We start from the raw sequence: 17,402 nt of genomic DNA on the forward strand, positions 1-17,402 counted from the left end.
GCAAATTTCTCAATTTTTAAATTTCTTGTCGGTGGTTTCAATTTTAAAACTAATGTACCTAGCCCAATTTTCACACATTTTATATCAGATTAGAAACCTTTAAAATTCATTTTCTTTGCATGATTTTACAGATCTATCATCAGAGAATGTATCCAACCAAATTCCTTTTCAAAATACTCTTTCAATTCACCCAAAATTATTCTCAAACGTAGCCAAAAATATTTTGAAATTTCTAAAGTTTCATGAATCAAAGGTAATCTTCAATCCTAAACTTGTTTTCATGATGATTAGAAACATTTTTACATGATTTGAGAGTCAATTAAAGGATTTTTATTAATGTCATATTTTTCAAAGAACACATAGTTCTTTAATGGTGGATCTCAAATTTTGAGAGGAAATCCACAAATGAATTGATTTTCCAACTCGAAATGGATCTATTAAAAGGTTTCTGATCTTATTTATCAAAATTAAACATGATTTGTGAGGTAATTTAAAGAAATTTGAATTTCATCATCATCATGAACCGATTTTTCGAAATTTTGTGAAATTGATTTAAAAATGAAATTGTTGCTTAGTATAAGTGTATTTGGTCTAGTATTGATGATTGAAAGTTTTTAGGAGGGTTGAAGAGATTGATTTTGTAAGGAATCAAGTTTTTGACATAATGTTACAAATCCGGTAAGGTATCTTTGTGAGAGAATTTTGATTAGTATAGTTAATTGGAATTCATGTTTATTATAGCATTGGAAAGGTGGAAATGTCTACTTTATCTCTATTGAAGCTTCGAATCTTGAAGAGGACCAAGCTAACCGAAATTGAAGCTTGAATTTGCTTGGTTGATCACTTGTTTGTGGTAGAATAAACTGTGTGGTGAGTGTTTTTAAGGGTGATTTGGTAAATTTACCCTTGTTTATGTTTAATTAGTAGTTTAATTGATTATTTTTGTTGATTAATCATGGTGGAATGATTGATTTTTTTACATTGATATTATATGTATAAGAGTTGATTTTTTATTTAATAATGGTAAGTAAGCATTTAGGTGATTTTGTGCAATTTAATTAGGCTATTTATATTGATTATTAGTGTATGGTTAATGGAGTTTTTGATCATGATATATTGATGTTACAATTGGTAATTGAACGTTGGAAAATGGAAAATGAAATGCTTCATTTAATTGGATGTTAAATGGTTATGTTACATGTTACACATAAGCATTTTGTCACATTAAATTGAGCACAATAATGACTGATTTATATGCTATGTTTGACTGAATATATTGGCAACGTGCATGGTGGATCCATTTGATATAGCTGGCATGCCATAGGATTTGTGAGTACTTACCTTTATTTGTGACACTGTGAGCATATGACTCTAGGTGGACTGATTTGTTTGGAGTAGATGAGGGAGTGTTGAGCATGAGTCTCCACTCATTGGGTTATTTGAGGCGCTATAAAGGAGTGTGTGCTTTGGCCCGCTCAACTCGGTGGACTGTATTTAATATTTGTGGGAGTTCGGAGGTCCGTTTATCCGATGTATGAACCCGTTTAAGCCATAAGAAGTGTATGCCAACATATTTTTGTGTGATTATTGTTATATCCTTCGATGTTTGTAAGACATGAATAATTTATTCTTGATATTGATAAAGAATATGGAAATTAAAGTGACATGTTCCATTATTATGGCTTATAATTGGTCATTGATTGGATGTGATTTTAGCATGATTTGGATGTTGATTTACTAGTCATTTTTATTAACATTCACTAAGTTTTTTAAAGCTCACACCCTCACAATTTGTGCAGATAATCCTCAGGCTTGAAAAGCTGATGAGCCGTGCAAAAGAGTTCTAAGAGTTTTAGGCTTGGTAGAGACTTTATTACACGTTTTACGAGCTGTAATCAAGCATTGTGGAACTCCCAAGAATTAGTTGAATTTTGGTTGTAATTGGACTTTGGACATTGGACATTTTATTTTGGATGGTTTTATAATAATTTTAAGGCATATTTGATTTTAATTATTGAATGATTTACGATGTATTGTTGCTTGATAACACAGTGATTGATAACACGATGTGTGAGACATGAAATTTATACTAACAATTATTTAAATGAAGCTTCCATGTAGTGGTTTACTAGCGACTAAAGTACGCCACTTGTTGGATTTATTCGGTGTTTGTTATGCATGAAATTGATTACCTAATTCTATATAATTGAGGCTTAATTGATGTCAATAAAATCAATAGAAGGTGTATGTATATGTATGTTAATTAATCGTAGTAAAATTGGGTTTAATTGACCATTAATATATGCATAATTAGGTTTTAAAATGTGGTTTTAGCAAAAATAGGTGTAGTGGTTTCCAACGGGCGTGTGGCTGTCCACACGAGCATGTGAGGGGTTGCACACGGGTGTGTGGGTAAGTGACACGGGTGTGTAAATACTAGAGCTTTCACATACGGGTGCGTGGGATTTCCACACGGGTGTGTGTGATTGGTCGAAAAATTTTTCACGACACAAACACGATCGTTTAATGACACACAGACTAGGAGACATGGCCGTGTGGGTTTTGTGGTTTGAATTTTTCTCTCTTTAAATTGGTATTCTAATTTATTTAATTTAAAATTTACTCTCTAATAATAAAACTTGAATTAGGCATATTAAATGAACTCAAGTTAACCTGAAATTTTTAGGCTTGCAGAACTTGACTAAAAGAAGGTCGGTAAACGCTTAGATCTAAAATCAGGTTAGTTTTACTATAGGTGATAAAATGATGAAAATGACCTTTGATTAAATTACCTAGGAAAAGTTTAAAATTGGCTCATAATTTTCTTCCACATTAATAAGTAACCTATAATTAGATATAAACTTACATTTGATATAAACTTTCATCACATTTCTTGCAAAAAAAAAAAAACTGGTCCAAAAACATAGCAAAACATCATAATTAACCATTTTAAACCAATTAAACCAATTGTTGGAAAATATCCGATTTGAAAATGGTTTTCTTGCACATTAAAAAAATAAAAATTTTGAAAACCAACCCAGTTCTAAATATTTATAGAAATAAACCTTAGACTGAAATTGTACCTAAGTTTTAGGATAGATGGATCCTTGTTGTTTCCAACATTCATCCAAACAACCACCTTCGCTATTCTCATACTACGAAATGCCTCGTGTGTGGGCTCGACCAAGTTGAATCAAACACAGAAATTAGAATTAGTTTTCTTTTATTTAAGGGTGAAAACGAAAATTTTCTTCTCTAATAGAAACCGACAGAATCGTTATTCCGAAAAATATATTTAATTCTTAAAGAATAAAAGACTATCTATTCTCAGGAAGAATAACAATATTTGAATGTTGTGTGAATCGCCTTACTGGTGCCATCTATCTATAGGGAGAGAAGGTAGAACTTGTCGCGATTGAATATGTAATGTGAATGTGCAAGTATACACGTCGAATCAAGTAATAAAGTGATAAGTGAGATAGTCTCCATAGGGATCAGAATAGGTAAAAATATGATTGAGTTATTAATATAAACTATACTAATTAGGCTTATGGCAAAGTAAACTGTAACACCCAAAAATAGGGCGTAAGAGTTTTGGGGGTATTTTAGGAATTTTAGCTCTAGAATGCTCGAAATTTTGTAGCATGGTAAACTGGAATTACATCTGACTATGGCATTATAACTGTTAAATCAATTTTTGAAAAAGTGTTTTAGAAACCTTTAATTTTAGAAAGAGGACTCAAATGTAACAAAGTCAAAATAGTAGGCATTTATGTTACACTTTTACCAGTTTATAAAATTGAACCTATTTCTTCCTCATCAACATGTTTGATGTCATTTTTCCCCCCTCACTGTGCTAGCAGCCCCTTTGATTTCCCTGGCTCTCCCCACTAGGTTTTGATTACAAAACTATAAGCTTTTGATTTCTCTCAATACCCAAGCCTTAAACATCTATAGAATCTCTTCAAAACACTCAAAAACTCATTTGATTTCATAATCTTCTGCAAACGTGGGTTTTCTAGATTTGTGTCAAAACTCATCTAATCTTCCATCAAAGGTAATATTTCTAATTTTTATGAGTTTTTAATGAGATCTAGTTCTTAAATTTGAAGTATTAGTTATTAAATTGCCAGTTTTTAATAAAATAAAAAAATGGAGTCATTAATGGTGGATTGATAGAGGGTTGCACGCAGACCAAGATCGAGCTGCCAAGTCACGGAAAACTCCTATGAAAACGCTAGACTCTTGGATCAGAAACGAAACAGAAAATTAAACTTAGAATCAACATATTTGAAACGAAACACCCAAAACAATAAAGAATCAGCCAAGAATTGAAACACTTATTAATAGGGATTCTTGGAAGCCAAGAACACGAAATTGAACTTCAAGAAAAGTCTCCAATCAGCCGAATCTGACAAGTAAACACAAAACTGAAAAATTAGACTCAACAGATCACGAAACCCCAAATTGAAGTAGAACTAGGTTTTGTGCGGTATGAAAAAGAAGAATTATTAAATTTAACCATTGGAAAATTGTTTTAATGACTTGAACTATTAAATTTAACCGTTGGAAAATTGTTTATTGAAGTAATTGATGCATGATGCTTAGAAATTCTTTTGGAGTGAGTTAATTGCATATGTATGCTGCATTTTTTTGTCCAGGGGCAGAGGTATCAATATTCGAGATTTAAAATTGATACCTCTGTGTTTCGAAATATGTAGGAAGTCATCATATGGATTTTGTATCGATACCTGTGCTCTAGTATTGATACTCGGGGTCAAAGTATTGATATTTCATAACAGGCACCGATAGTTTTCGAGTTTTGGGTTTTTATCGAGAAACATAATGTAAATTTGGTATCATTTTTCCAAGTGGTATCGATACCGCTTAGAGAAAATATCGATATCCTAGTGTCAGTATCGATACCTACGAACATGTTTTGAAAATTTTGCTAAATGGACCCTAAGCATGTTTTAAATTGTTTATAAGACTAATTATCGTGAGATTTGCATGAAACAATGATAACTATCAAGTTGAGTGGTTTAAACCTTTCATGAATAATGGACCGATGGATGATTTGTTCTACTGAGCTTTTGCTTGATGTACATGAGATGGTGGTGTGACATCCCGTATTCGGGCTTGGTGACCAGGATGGGTATAAGGTGTTACATAAACAGAATAATGATTTGAGGTGAAGTATTAATGTATGAAATATAAAAATCAAATAAGGAATAAAATGCTGTGGCAAATCTACGAGACAAAGTTGAGCGGATTAATGTTGTTGAATGGGAAGGTTGGAATTACTTGGATTATAACTTAATAACATAATAATGTCATGGCAAAATCTTGACCAAATTATTGCTCAGAGTAAAACTACTACATTTTGCTTATTTCGAGAGCTAGAATTAAAGCTATCATTCTATGTTTTTGTATGTCTACAAGTCTTAAGAATAATACCTAACAATATTCTTCCTTACTCTATATAGATCACAACTCTATGTCTAGAGTGCTATGAGTATTTGCTTCGTATCCTTACTCTGTAACGATATACCATGCATTCATCTATGTCTAGAGTTTGCATGCATATCTTTAAAATAATCCAAACCGAATAAAACAATAGATCTACACAAAATATCACCATCAACATTAAATGTATCAAGATAAATCCAGTAATTCCAACCCAAATGAAATTACCTCATGGGTTGGGATTTAAAATCCAAAATCAGAATAACATTCAACATCATTATTAAAAATTTAGAAATCACATAAATTAATTAACAGAATGAAGGTAGGACTGTAGGAAGCTTCCGCCACTCCAGCTTTCACTTCGACATTGTTGGATCATGCAAGACCCAAGGCTGATTTCTCATCTCTTTCTTTGCGTCTCTACTCTCCTTTTAATTTGCTACCCATTCCATTTTCTCTAGAATTTTTCACAAGATTTTCTGGAGAGAAAACTGTTCTCCCAGTTCCCCTCCAAAATCCTCATGTAAAATTCCCGTGTGTAGAATTCTTTTCATTATTTTTTTCTTTCTTCTTTTATAGGGTAGGTCCCCTCTATCAGCACACACTTTTCTCACTCTTTTTTAGGTGGATTTATCTGGTACATATCCAACTGGTTGAGAGTGACGAGGACTGAGTGCTGCGTCAGCATTTTCATGTAATTGCCATGGAATTTGTGTTGGCAATCCATCCAACCTTTTTCCATGACAATATTTCACTTCGTTCATTTTCTTCCTCATTTTTCTCATTTTCTTCATCCTTTCTGCACCTCCTGCATACAACAACCAGTTTCCTTCTTCCCAACAGTGAAAGTAAAATGAAATGACATTTAAGGCACAATCCAAGTATTATTATGTAATGTTCTAAAAATAACCTAGAAATGCAAATATATCTACTTAAGTACAAGTATTTAATCAAGCTTAGAGGTTTAAAATACTCTTTTCAAGAGTTATCAGAACCCTTGTTGAATTAAAGAAATTTATTTCAAATAGAAAAACAAAATCCTAGTTCAACTAGGATGTAGGGGGCAGCAACCCTAGATAAATATACTAGGGTTTTTTTTGTCTTTTATTACATAAGGGGCTTTTGGGCCTCTTTTATATCGAGTCCAATTACAAGTACTTCCTAAACTTTTTGACCCAATACTTTGTAAACTGATCCAACTTGATTATATTTTTTTCTCACAATAAACTTCAATATTCATATTAAATAATTTTCTCATCCCAATTTTACCCTCGATAAAATTATTACAATTTTACCCCTGATAACTTTTTTGAAAAAATATATTTAATATTTCACCATTCTATTTGTTCACTATGATCGTATGGTTTATTTTCATTTCGAGTTTTAAAATAGCTCAAAAAACATAAACTCAATCTTCATGGTCAACGATCCATCTTTGGTAATTAATTTGCCCCAAGAAAATCCATTATTCAAAGAGTCATGAGAACTACAAGGAAATAATTGGGAAGAAGTCCCAATACCTCAGTGGATGTTGCATGAGTACGCCTTGAGCGGCCGCGATTAACATAATAATTTCAAGATAAAGATGGCCACCATCTAGATAATCCAAAATATATTGAAGTTCAAAGGGAACTTGGTTGAAGACCCGATGAAGCACCTAAAGCGGTTTCTTCAACTATGTGACACCTTCAAATACAACGTAGTATATGATAACGCTATACGCCTTTGGTTATTTCTATTTTCATTATGTGATAACGCAACCAATTGGTTGGACTCATTAGAACTAGGTTCCATTACCACATGGAACAATCTCGAGGAAAAAATTCTTCAAAAATTTTCCAATTAGTCAAACCATTCAACTTTGACGAGAAATCACAAATTTTAAACAATACAAGGTGATTCCTTATATGAGGCATGGAAACGTTTCAAGACAAAGCTAAGAAAGTGCCCACACCATGGGCTACAAGCATGGCTCCAAATACAAATATTTTATAATGGTGTCAATGGACACATTAGATCTAGCTTAGATAGAGCATCAGACGGATCTATCATGTTTCACACGTATGAACTAGCCTACAAAATTATAAAATACATGACTGTGAACTCGTACATGTGGCCTAACAAGAGATTCATGTACAAGTTCAAGCCTCCAACAATGAAGGTGGTAAATGAAGAGGACGATAATGCTCAGTTCCAATAAATACTAGAAAAGCTTTACCATATAGAGACACCCGTCAAGCCAACAAGAGCAGAACCATATTACAAATCCAACAGGAGGAGGCAAGTGATATGAGTGATAGGGGTCGAGATCCCTATCCAAACACCTATAATCCCAGTTGGCGGGATCATTCGAACCTGAAGTAGGGAGGCAACCAAAGAGGCGCGCATCAAGCTTAAACTCGATAGAAACCTTCTTACCAACCTCAATCAATGCAACAACGTACCGTGAGTAACAACCATACTGCTTGTTGCCAAAGATTCGATCGACTAGAGGGGGAGATTAAAACAACAAAGATGAACATTCAACAATTTCAAGCAACATGCGGATGACTCGAATCTCGAATGGACAACCTCTATGACCAAATGAGCCAACTAATGACAATGTTTCAAAACCAAAATGGTCAAAGACTCCCTAGTAATATGCAAAATAATCTTCAAAGAGATGAAAAGGATCATGTAAAAGCAATCATGATGCGATCGAATAAGGAATTGAAGCCCATAACTAGACCCATCCATGATGAGGAGGCAATTCTGAACAACAAATCCATAAAGGAAGAAGTAGTTGGATATGTGCCTAAAGCAGTAATCCCCAAAAAATTATGCCCAAAATTAAAAGATCTAGATAGCTTTCCAAGTTTAATAGAGATAGGTAATCAATATCATGGCAAAACCCTTTACAATTTAGGGGCCAATATAAAATTAATACCTCTATCGACTTATCAGAAACTCAAATTCGGGGAATTAAAAAATAGATTGATAAAACTATAATTAGCAAAAAAATATTTATTGAACCCAAAAGGTGTTCTTGAAGATACATTTGTCAAGTTACGGGGATTCATAATCTTGGGTTGTAAATTGTGAGGAAGATCGAGAAACCCTTATCCTATTGGGTAGGTCATTTCTGGCCACTTCCATATTGACGATTTATCTGGAACGAAACAAATTAATTATAAAGATCAATGATGAGGTAGAATTGTTCAAATGTGGCTACAATTCCCGAAGTGAAGGACTAGTTGTTAGAGTATGCACAAAGACCAATCATGAGATGATCATAATCACATTCTCGTTTTACCTTGTTTGATAGTATAAGACATTTCCAATGTTATTTCAGTTTCTTTTTCTATGTGTGTAAATAAACTTATTAATAATAAAGTCCTGAAAATTATATGATTATTCTTAAAAGGTCCTTAGTCAAGTATTATTGTGGGCTTGGACAATAATAATGAATTGAGACTAATGTGTAGTTGGTTAATGACAAAGTGTTGCCATTAACATAGGGATGTCGAAATTAATACATGAGTATGTGTTGGAAAACAACATACTCGACTGACCCACTTTGAATATGTTTCTTGGATTATTATGTAATAGTCACAACATTACTCATACTGATAACTAGGTATACGATTCTCTAAATTGAGATCATCATTGTCCTAACATCATGATTCATATATTTAGATATGGTCAAATGTCTACCGTAATAGGTTCTACTAGAAAGACTGATGTTGGATATGTCACAATCTATGTAGCGGGACATGATTGATCAAGAAAGGATTTGTCCCTCCTACATAATGGCAACAATATCTTAGGCCACTTGATGCAATGAGACTAGAAATGCATGGTCATGCTCAAATAAGATAATATGAGATATCGCACTTATTTGTTTATTGTACTTTACTTAGAATATCGGGAAATATGATATTGGACTATACAAGTGTGACTGTTCCATGACTTGTGTCCAATCTAGATATAAAGGATAAAAGGATATAATATATAAAAAATTATTACATAAAGGTTATGTCAGTTCATGACTTCTTGTAACTTGGGTAGAAATGATGCATTGCTAGATGTCACTCATTGCTTGTATCATTAGAAATGTTTAATATTACTACTAATGTTAAAAGAGCCTACAGGGTCATACCCTATGGTTGAAGAGAACATAATCCAAACATAATTGGTGTTATGTTTAGTTGTCACATGATTTAAATTAATTATTGAATTAATTTAATTTTGTAGTTAAATATTGAATGTATCATGTGTACCAACTTGTTGCACACAAACAAAGAACACAATTATGAATTTGATTCATATAAAGTTTAATATTAACTGAATATCATCTACCCAAATTATTAAAATAAATAATTCAGTTAAGTATTAAAACATGGAAGTTAATATCCTTTAGGAAATGATATAATGTTTTAATAAATTTCTATATGTTTCTTTAAAGGGATAATTCTATTTTTAATATGTGATATTAAATAAAAGGAAATATGATCGCCAATGGGTGTTAGGGGTTTTCTAGCAGAACTGAGTATAGGGTTTAGTAACCGTTTTTAATCTCTCTAAAAAATTTCAAAGAAAATTTCTTTTGTTTTTCGTTCTTTGACCGGGTTGACTATGTAAAGGTTGAGACACTTTTGTTACAGCTTGGACTGACACCGTTCAAAGGAATCAAAGCAATAGTGTTATTTGTTACTTTTGAATTTAAAAAAAGGTATATCTTCAACCCTATTTCAACCCGACTCATTCCTCGTACATGATCTATGGTTTATGATCGTCCGAATAAATTTTTTGTTGCGCCTTGGGGCTTACCGGAAATCTAACAGTGGTATCAAAGCCACTTGTATGATATGGATTCAAGATTAAATTGATTGGTTGATGCGATTGTTTGGTATACATGTTGCATAATTGATTTACTCAATCTGTTTTATGCATATATGATACATATGATCTGTTTAATAACCATGTATGATTAATCTGTTAAACCTGTGATTATATGTTCGTCCCAATCACGATTAAATGTTAATCATTTATTTTGATGTCTACTAGATTTTATATATTATTTCTTAAGTGTTAACAGATTTGTCTTTGGGCAATGGGGTTCTTGTTATTAGAAGTTAATAGTTAACTTGCTTATAACACTCAAAAATTAGGAACCAAAGTTGTTCTAGTAAGAAACTGCAATCAGATCTCTATGAGAAAAATGTTACGGTTTGACAATTTTTAATCGAAAATAGCCGCCCTCTGACCCCTCGCAAGGGGCTCTGCTCCTTGACCCCTTTACATAGACGAAATTAATTGTAGGGACAATTTAATAATTCACATTAACTATTAATTGAATAAATACATATCATATATGTTTGCTATGGTTGATATGCACGGTGTCTAAAATGCATGGTTATAGCCCGAAAGCCTATTTTATTTATAATTTACAAAGGTTGTAATTTTACAAATACAGCCTGTGTGTCGTGCATTTATATTTTTCTCTTATTTTTATCTTTTTATCCTACTCCCTCGTATGTAAAATGAGTTTCTATAATTGTAAATTGCATGAGCTACTAAGGACTACAGGAGATGAAGGTTGAGCTACTTAAAGTGAGAAAAAAGCTTGTGAAGCCACTTACATGCATAGGATTCCTTTCGGTTCTCCTAATGGCTTGGGAGGAACCATCTTAGTTTGATGGGCTATAACTACTACATTTATTTAATGCTTTATATTATTCATGTTTGTGATACAATGGATGATATTTTAACATGTATGCTATAATATATTGATACAATAAACTTTAATAAAAAAGATTAAAGGTGAACATTAACTGTGAGATGAATTTTATTTAAAACCCTTAATAAAATATTAAGTTAAGATTTCCTTCCAATATTTACCCTCGTTAAAGCCTCAATTGATACAACTTGGGTTCTACTAAAGCAAAGTAATTGTATCTATCTTGGTCAAACATGAAGAATAAGCAAGTGATATTCGTTGGTTATAATATTGGTTAATGACTTAACTAGGTTACTTTAATAGGATTAGAAACCTAGAGGCAAGAGATTTTGATGATCATGAGATGATTGGAACAATAGCTGTTTACTAAATAATAAGTTACATAGGATGTAACTGACAAGTGTTGCTTACCTAAATAATCATAATCTTTAGAGTAAACTAAAGCTGACTTAACAGGAGGTGAAATATGAACCTTTTTCCACTAGAAAAACTTTAAAGGATGGATTTTTCGAAAATGATTTCTGAGGGTTATTAATTTTGAATAAAATAGTGAGAGCATCATTTAATAAAGTCCTTCTAATTTTTATAATAAACTTGGTAAATTTATTCATAAGCATGTTTTATTATTTTAGATTTATGATGACAAACAACACAAACTCTTTATCATTGTAATTTTTCCTTGAGAAGGATAAGTTGAATGAATTGAACTTCCTTGATGGTTCTGTAACTTGGGGTTTATCCTCAAATAAGAACAAAAATTATATGTCATTGAAGAACTCATTCCTAATGAACCAATAACTAATGCCTCTAGAGCTTATAAGGATTCTTATAAGAAGCATCGTAATGACATGTTAGACATAGGATGTCTAATGCCTGCCATCATGACTCTTGTGCTTCAAAAGCAACATGAGGATATGGTTGCCTATGATATGATCTAGCAACTCAAAGAATTATATGAGGGGAAAGCACATCGAGAGAGGTATGAGACCTCTAAAGGTCTGTTTTGATGCAAAATAATGGAAGGAATACATGTGGGAACTCATATTCTCAAGAAGCCTTGAAAACCTTTGATTCCCTCTAGGTGTAGAATTTGCCACCGCTGTCATCCTGCAATCATTATCGAATAGTTTTATCCAATTTTTTCTTAATTTAAAAATGAATGAAAATAAGACTTTGCCAAATTTACTTAGCATGTTGCGAATTGTTGAAACTAACATGAAAAAGGTTGGACCTAAGCCCATTTTGATAGTTTTTAAGGAATAGGGCAAAGGAAATCTAAATGCTAAGGCAAAGCTTAAGGACAATGGTAAGGCTAAACCCAAAAAAGGAAAGTCTACGTTGAGACCTAAAGGAGGAATTGTTAAGAAAAGAAAATGTTTCCATAGCGATAAGACCGAACATTAGAAGAGGAACTGCCCTATCTATCTTGAAGTGGTCAATAAGGCAAAGGAAAGCGGAGCGTCCACTTCAGGTATTTATGTTATTGATAATAATTTATGAACATCTAGTTCTTGGGTATTATATACCGGTTGTGGTTATCATTTTTGTACCTCTATATAGGGACTACAAAGAAGTAGGAATCTAGATAAAGGAGATGTGGACCTAAAAGTTGGAAATGGAGCAAGAGTTGCTGCATTAGTTGTAACAACACATATTTTATCCTTGACTAGTGGACTTGATTTATGTTTGGAAGATTGTTATTTTGTGTCCAATTTGACTAGAAACATTATTTCAATTTATTATTTAGACAAAATTGGTTTTGAGATAATTATTAAGAATACTTGGTGTTCATTTTATCTTGATAATGTTTTCTATGGTTTGACACAATTAGTAAATGGTATCTACATTTTAGATCAAGATATACCTATTTATAACATAAATACTAAAATATCAAAAGTAAATGACTCTAATCAAACTTATCTTTGGCATTGTTGATTGGGCCATACAAGTGAGAAGAGCATATCAAAGCTCTAGAAAGATGGATTTTTGGATTCTTTTGGTTTCAAACAAGTTGATATATGTGAGTCTTGCTTGTTGGGTAATGCCATTTTAATAGTAAAAGTGAGCGAGTTAGTGATTTGTTGGGCTTAATATATAGTGATGTATGTGAACCAACAAATACACAAGCTAGGGGAGGTTTTCAATACTTCATTACTTTCACTAATAGACTTAGTGGTATATTTATCTTATGCACCATAAATTTGAAGCCCTTGAAAATTTCAAGGAATTTAAGAATGAATTACAAAACTAACTAGACAAAAGTATTATGCAACTGCGATTATATTGAGAAGGAGAATACTTAAGCTTAGAGCTTGATGAGCTTTTGAAGGAACGTGGGATCATCTCACCACTTACACCTCTTGGTACTTCATAATGGATGGATTTTTTGGGAGGATAAATTGAACACTGTTGGACATTATTTGATCAATGATGAGTCATGTTGATCTTCTTACTTCCTTTTAGGGATACGCACTTGAGGCAATTGCCTTCACACTAAATCGTGTTCTATCTAAATCAGTTCAAAAGACACCATATGAGAAGTGGACTTGGAAGTGTCTTAGTATGTCTTTTATGAATATTTGAGGTTGTGAAGCTTATGTTAAAAGTCAGACATCTACAAAGCTCAAATCCAAATCTCAAAAGTACATCTTTTTGGTATATCTTAAGGAAAGTAAAGGATATTATTTCTTTAATTCTACCGAGAACAAAGTGGTAAAGATATTTAACTTAAAGAAATTTGAGAACAACAACAGATCACTGAACTAGAGATTGAACAACAACATGTTCCACAAGTTGATGCAGAACAATCAACTGTTTTGGAAACACAACTACCGCGAAGATCTTTAAGAGAACATCATGTACCTAAGAGATATGGATTTCTCATTACAATACATGGTAATATTCTACTTATGGATTAAGATGAGCCTAGGACATATTAAGAAGCAGTGGTGAGCCCATATTCTGAGAAATGGCTTGAGGCCATGAGGTTTGAAATGGATTCCATGTCAGAAAATCAGGTATGGATCTTGGTTGACTCGCCTGAAGGGATTAAATCAATAGGGTGAAAATGGGGTTAGAAAATTGACATGGATGGTAATGTTCGAACATACAAAGGGTGATTAGTTGCTAAAGATTTTTCCAATTTCATAGTGTCGACTACGACGAAACTTTGTCTCTAATCGCTATATCTAAATACATCCTGATCTTACTTGCAATAGATGCATTTCATGATTTTGAAATTTGGCAGATGGATATCAAAATTGTAACACCCTATACAAGGCTTGGTAACCAAGCCCAGGTATCAGGATGGTACACCACCATCTCATGTCATACTCATAGTAAATTGTCACATTATTAAGAAATCATCCTCTTTTTCAGTGATCTTATAAAATTTTAGTCAGACTTATACCAATCATCATTAGAACATACCAAACATACTTTAAATAATCTTGTAGTAATAATTAAACATGTATAAGGTCCATTTAGAAAAATTTCAAAACTGACCACGTCAGTATTGATAGTGAATGTGAGGTATCGATAATTCTCCCAAGCGGTATCGATGCCTCTTGGAAAATCGGTACCAAAACTGCATACTATTTCTGGCTTAAAAACTCAAACCCCGAAAACTATCAGTACCTCTGTCCAAGTATTGATATTTTGACTCCAAGTATTGATACTCGTGATAGGGTATCGATACGAAATTACGATTTTGACTTCCTGCACATTTCAAATCACTACAGTATCACTTTTGGAACACGAATATTGATACATCTGCTTCAGCCTAGAAAAATATAACATACATAAGCATATAAGTCATTCTCACTTGTACAAATTCTACATGCTATTATATCATCATCAAATAAACATCAAAGCAACCATAATAATAGTATCAGACACCGAAAGTAAGTCCAAGCAATAATCAACACAATACAAAATGAATCTCACAAACTTAGGAACATATAATCCTTTGAAGCATCCAAGAACATCATGACAAATATCATTAAAAGTGTATCACATTGCTTTATTCCCAAAATGAAAATAAATAATGATAACACCTACGAAAAGTGAAATGGACATGCTTGGATCACCTTTCGGAACCACACCACTCACACTGGCACATTACTAATCTATAATGGTTTAAAAGGAGTACATGAGCTTCACAAGGTTAGTGAATGTTAAGAATAAAATAATGTACACACAATATCAAAGGTTAAACAAGAGCATACTAAAACACATTCAGAACCATGTTCTAATCAAGTCAAAATATCATATTCACGTTTCATTAAGTCATAAAACTAACATATACTCCTACATGAAATTACACTCAACTTGCTTATATATAATTCATTTAACAATAATTCATCAAGACTAAAAGACATATACATCCTTTAATAAGCCACAAGTCTAATAGATATATTCACATGCATTCACAAGTTAAATGGAAACGATCCAAACCACAATTACATAGGCAATTTACTATGAGAACATACTAACATTTTCATGAAACTTAAATCAACTTATTTAGCATATTATTCACATGTTTAAGTGTCCATCTCACATCGTAATACCACAACAAATAATATCACATTTAACGATAATTTTCATAGCAACCACGTACTCATTTAGGCATACATCGCATTATACATATATACATTTACAGATTATTTGGCACTTGAGGCTATGAAACATAAAAGTGAGCTCTATCATCACTCATTGAATACACATCAGATTCACACGTTTAGTCATCTTTCATGAATTCTTTTACACATTAATCATATGAATATTTAAACAAATATCACAACAAATATAAATCACATTTAATCACATTTTATGATAGTTTGGCTCTTGAGGTTATGAAACATAAAAGTGGGCTCTAACACCGCACATCGGATACACGGATCTCCAACAAACCAAATAGACTTATTGAGTCAAACATACCCCAAAAAGTGAAGCATAAAGCGAACACTCTCCAATACACCAAACAGGTCCCATTGAATAGAGCTTAGTTCACATTCCCTTATCTCTCCAAACATGTCCCGGGGCCTCAATGCCCATATCACAAGACACACATAGGTGAGTACTCACAATCCTATTATATGCCAACTATATCCAACGGTCCCATAAGGTCACAAGGCCAAACAATTACAGAATTTTAATTACTAATTTAATACACATCATCTTTGTTTATATTCATCAATTCACGTCACAAACTTATACACATTGTATGCTTATCGAATTCACATTTAATTGAACTTAAACTGCCACAATAATGCTCACTGAGCCTTCATGTATCCAACAACATATGAGTGCGTTAAAATCAGTACATCATATATCACATACAAGTACTCTCACATATTACTTGTCATAATAATATCACATTCCACAATTCAACACATATGCACTTACCGACTTTTGTAGACTTTCACTTCACATTTATATTGCTAACGCAACATCATCATTATTATTCGACATATTAAATAGGTCCACAACACAATACAATTCACAATAGTCATCTCACATGTCTTATATCACAATATCGCATCATAATAATCAATCAATAAATATTCTCATAATCACATAATTTACCAAAAATAAAACAAGGGAAATAGAAATTTTACATTCATAATTTAGAGTAGGGTTTTAGGCTACAACTAAATTCTCAAATAACGCATTGAATCATGTCCACGAGCAATTATTCCAAACACTCAACAATACACTTTCGTTAAAAAGTCGAAAGCTCAAACTAGTGTTTCCTTGCCTTTATCACTACTTGTTGAAGGTCCTAACAAATTTGAAGCTTCAATAATATAATTCTCACAATAATAGATTAAAAAATCAGCTATGGACTCACCACAAGCAATCAAAAACATAAACCTAGGCTATGTTCTCATGTAGTCGAAACCTGTAACATAACCAACTTGAAATCTAAATATCTCGATCTACAGTTAATCCTTTCACCTAAAACAAATTTCATTCATCTAATTATTCACCTAAAACTAATTCTCAACCTTTAAACTACAATAAAATACTCATTTCATAGTATGGACTTTTTCGACATGTTTTTTGCTACTTTTTGAAAATTCATTAAAACATAAGAAATACTTAACGAAACTTTAAAGTAAGTTTAGAAACCATCTAATCATAAGTTGAAAATCACTTTGAAACCATGTTTTTACTCAAAATCCCAAAATCCACCATTAACGAGCAAATTTTCAGC

The 17,402-nt window shown here is 32.5% G+C and overlaps 1 non-coding gene across 1 annotated transcript; it reads right to left on the reverse strand.

Moving 5' to 3' along the window:
• Positions 1–7,323: 7,323 nt before the first annotated feature.
• On the reverse strand, positions 7,324–7,428 carry LOC121218819 (small nucleolar RNA R71). Its single transcript, XR_005915296.1, has one exon. It is a non-coding gene; the product is annotated as a small nucleolar RNA R71 (small nucleolar RNA).
• Positions 7,429–17,402: the final 9,974 nt, after the last annotated feature.

The sequence above is a fragment of the Gossypium hirsutum genome, chromosome D06 (assembly GCF_007990345.1).
Source record: "Gossypium hirsutum isolate 1008001.06 chromosome D06, Gossypium_hirsutum_v2.1, whole genome shotgun sequence".
NCBI classification, from domain to species: Eukaryota; Viridiplantae; Streptophyta; class Magnoliopsida; order Malvales; family Malvaceae; genus Gossypium; species Gossypium hirsutum.